This window comes from Meles meles, chromosome X (genome assembly GCF_922984935.1).
Source record: "Meles meles chromosome X, mMelMel3.1 paternal haplotype, whole genome shotgun sequence".
Taxonomy (NCBI): Eukaryota; Metazoa; Chordata; class Mammalia; order Carnivora; family Mustelidae; genus Meles; species Meles meles.
The window spans coordinates 115,810,532-115,814,648 of NC_060087.1; the positions used below are offsets into that span (position 1 = coordinate 115,810,532).

General features: G+C 52.4%; 1 non-coding gene across 1 annotated transcript; it reads left to right on the top strand.

The window, feature by feature from the left end:
* Window positions 1–3,855: 3,855 nt before the first annotated feature.
* Window positions 3,856–3,928, top strand: TRNAQ-CUG. The gene has a single exon. It is a non-coding gene; the product is annotated as a tRNA-Gln (tRNA).
* Window positions 3,929–4,117: the final 189 nt, after the last annotated feature.

The following is a 4,117-nucleotide window of genomic DNA, read 5'->3' on the forward strand; positions in this document are numbered from 1 at the left end:
ACCTGACAGGCCTTCCTGGATTCAGCCAGAGGGGGCTTGTGGCCCTTTCTGCATTCCATTGCTCAAGCCTGTTGCCTAAAAGAAGTCTCTACATTCACTTCTTTATAGACCAAGGTTGAGGCCTAATCGAGAAGAGGGCTCAGAGGAGCCTGGCTGGAGTTTTGTCAAGGAGGAAACTTCTGTCAGCAGACCACACGGCTTCCATGGGATATAACATCAATCCGAAGCCCACAAGACGGAGTAATTGAGTTATTCGTGGTCTGTTGTTTTGAGAGCGCTCTATATGTGTTCTGGATAAAAGGTCTTTGTCAGATAGGTGATTTGCAATCTTTCTTCCAGTTTGTGTCTGTTGGGACAAGCAATTCACCACGGACCACGTGTGTCCCTGCATAGCCTTGCTGGGTAAGGCCTTAACCACCATGTATCCTGAGCATTTCTCACGCTGAGTAGCATGCAGTCACGCCCCGGCTAAAGAGCGGGTCCGCTTCTGTCGGTCATAAAAACCAGTGAATCCCCCGAGCACGGTGTCTTCTCCTGTAACGCGGTCCCCCGTGTACAGGCTCCCACGACTGGCCCTTTGTATCGTCCCTGCAGGCCCTGGGCACGTGGGGACTGGCCCCAGGCATCAGACAGACGCTCTGGCTACTACTTTTACAATGAATAATGAGGTGCCTTGTCTCGGACTCTGCAGCCTGTGTCCTCTGCCAGCATCCACGGAACAGGAACAGCCTAAGCTGTTAGTGTGTAGGCAGGATAAAGTCTCAGATCCCACGCAGTGGGTTCAAGCAGTGTTTTGATCGTTCTGGTGATACGGATGAGAAGCTGACGAGGGTAGGGACTCTGGACAAGAGGACAAGGGTCCGCACAAGCCAGGTAAGGTGTGTGGGAAACCTTCCTGGGATCCAGTAGGGAACACTCTTGCCCAGATGGTGGGCAAGTGACGAATAAGGTTCTCCCGCTGTCCTTCCTGTTAATGAATGTTACAGGCTAAATACTGGGAGGTCAGACTGAAAGAACGCACCTGTCGACACCCGAGTTCTCTTCCTCTCCTTTTTTCCAGTAGCTACCACCCCAAAAGGAGGCTCTCCACACGTTCAGGCCATTTACCTTCTAGGCAGTCATGCCCCTCTACCACCTACTTTTTTTTTAAAAGATTTTATTTATTTATTTGACAGAGGGAGAGACAGAGAGAGCACAAGCAGGGGGAGCAGCAGAGGGAGAAGGAGAAGCAGACTCCTTGCTTGACCAGGGAGCCTGATGCGGGACTCGATCCCCGGACACGTGGATCATGACCTGAGCTGAAGGTAGACGTTTAACCGACTGAGCCACCCAGGCGCCCCCTCAAACCACCTTCTTTTCCTGGGACTTAGTATCCATTTCAGAAGTCACCATTCTCCAAGGCATTTTCGGTTATCACACAAAATTTCTCCTGGGCTCCATCACAAGATTCCTCCACTGGGTACCTAGCTCTCCCCTCCTACACCTGCATTTTTATTGGAAGACAACTGATATACATCACTGTACGAGTTTCAGGTGGGCACCATAAAGGTTTGACTTACATATATTGTGAAACAATGACCACAATAACTTCAGCTAACATCTGTCATCTCATAGAGATACTATAAAAAGAAATGGGGAAAAATGTTTTCCTTATGATGAGAAAACTCATAGTGTTAGCGAGCCCTCTTGCTCAAATACAGACCCCAACAGTTACAATCAGAAACGGCCAAGACTGTTTAACTCGTGCTCAAACTAAAACCTATTGTCCTTATTTCTTATTGCATTTTATCGAGGCATCGACAATGACCAAAACATTCCAACTGCCAGAGAAAAGCCCTGAGAGCAACGGGATGCCTCGAAGACCACACCCAATGCGTCCCCTTCAGTGCCCATGATCGTGGGTTGAACACGTACCGACCCCCAGATGCCAACACCTGAAACACGTTTCTCCCTTTCTCTTTCCCAGACCCTCATCTCTTGAGTTACTGGCTTCTCTGGGGTGAATTTATCTGAGTTGCTGGGCAACAGTTTTGGCAAACTCAGCCAGGAGCTGTGCTCTCCATGTGTCCGGCCCCATCGGGCTTCCCCAGCCCAGAGCAGCCGGCCCCCCAGGGCACACACCAGGGCTCACCCGTTCGTTTTTCCAGTTAGTGGCTCTGATCTATCAGTCAGTATCATTAAGATTTACTCTCCTAACAGCGTCCCCGTATCTCGCAATGGGAAATGTGTCCCTTTTGACCACCTTCCTCCAATCTTTCCTGCGACCACCCCTGCCTCTGGTCACTATAAGTGGGATCTCTTTTTCTCAAAGTTGGGGACCTTCGTTCTTGATCCCTCTCCTCTGGGTGGGCGGAGCAAATGATGTTATCCTGACAGTGGGACAGCAGGCCATGGGGTCCGAGCTGGAAGGGGATAGGACTATGGGGGCTGATTCAAGGGGTCACCAAAGCTGAAATATACAGTGTCCAAGCAAGGATGCCCAGCGTTAGGTAATGAAAACCATCAGAAGTTCATCTGGTGAGCCCGAGTGGGCAGCCGCTCAGAACTGAAAGTGACGAACAGCTTCGCCTGCTCCCAGAGACCTCTCCCTGCCTCCACACCCCCACATGGCTGCCTCCTCCTCTTCCAGGATTTCAGCTGCTTGGAAAAGGAGTATGTGGGGGAACCTGCAGGGAGAGGGACTCAAACTCAGGATTGTTGGCCACCAGCATCTGAGTCACCGGCCCCCTGGTCCTCTGGCAGCAGGGGCGGTGCTCACAGAGGCGGCCCAGGGCTTGAGGGGTCCCCGCTAGAGTGGTGGCCTGTGAGGAGGCCCACCGGCGGGAGGTAGATGGACAGGTAACTCCTGGGGCCAGGAGACAAGGAGAAAAAGCCTCCAGCTCTTTCCCTCAAGCCAGCCTCCTCCAGCCGTGTCCGCTCCCCACTCCCTCTTCCCAGGCAGAAATGAAATGCCCAGAGAGGCTGTTCCACTCCTTGGTCCACATTCCCATATGGAACACAAAGAGCCTGAGTCCAACTGACAGAGTTTGTGGGGCGCCTGGGTGGCTCAGTCGGTTGAGCGTCTGCCTTCGGCTCAGGTCAGGATTCCAGGTCCCCCCCTCGGGCTCCCTGCTCAGCCCCTGCTTGTGCTCTCTCTCCCTCTCTCTGGCAAATAAATAAAAATCTTTTCAAAAAATTGATAGGGGTTGAATAAAGCTCTCCATGAAGAAAAACAGTCCAGGTGACTCGTGGATAGGGCGCTCTGTGCCAATTCAATCTGCGGTTGCGAAAATTTGTCAGGACAGTGATGCGTCCCAGGCTTTCACTATGATGACGCCTAAAGCAGCGGAAGAGACTCTCCCGTCAAGGACGCAGACATGAGGATTCGGACAGACCCCCCCCCCCCCCCACTATTGGTCACGGTGTGTGTGACGGGGCTGGCGGTCAGCACCTGGCGTGAGTGCCCCCAGCCTCTGGTGCCCAGAGCTGCGCTGCATAGATGATGTCCCAATGGCTGGCACGATCCAGCTGCTCTCAGACATCTGGCCAACCTTCCCCTTGATGAAACTTGTTAACATTTTTACTGACTCCAGCGCTGTGGCCATCTGATCTGCCACTTGAAAGAGTACAGACTTGGGGCGCCTGGGTGGCTCAGTGGGTTAAGAGTCTGCCTTCGGCTCAGGTCATGATCTCAGGGTCCTGGGATCGAGCCCCGCATCGGGCTCTCTGCTCCGCGGGGAGCCTGCTTCCCCCTCTCTCTCTGCCTGCCTCTCTGCCTACTTGTGATCTTTGTCTGTCAAATAAAGAAATAAAATCTTTAAAAAAAAAAAAGAAAGAGTACAGACTGGCAGGTTAAAGACCCCCCTCTCTTGGGGCACCCGGCTGGCTCAGTTGGGAGAGTGTGTGACTCTGGATCTCGGGGTCATGAGTTCGAGCCCCGTGTTGGGTGGAGAGATGACTAAAAAAAAAAAAAACAAAGAAACCCCGCTTTGGGGTCACAAAACTGGACAAACTAACTATGGATGCTTACGGGACTGTTGGGATCACTGACAGAGATGCCCACAGTAGAGGTCCGTTCCCCAGTGAGGCCAACTACAATCAAGCTGCTGAGCAAGGCTTCACCAGCGAGATTGCCATC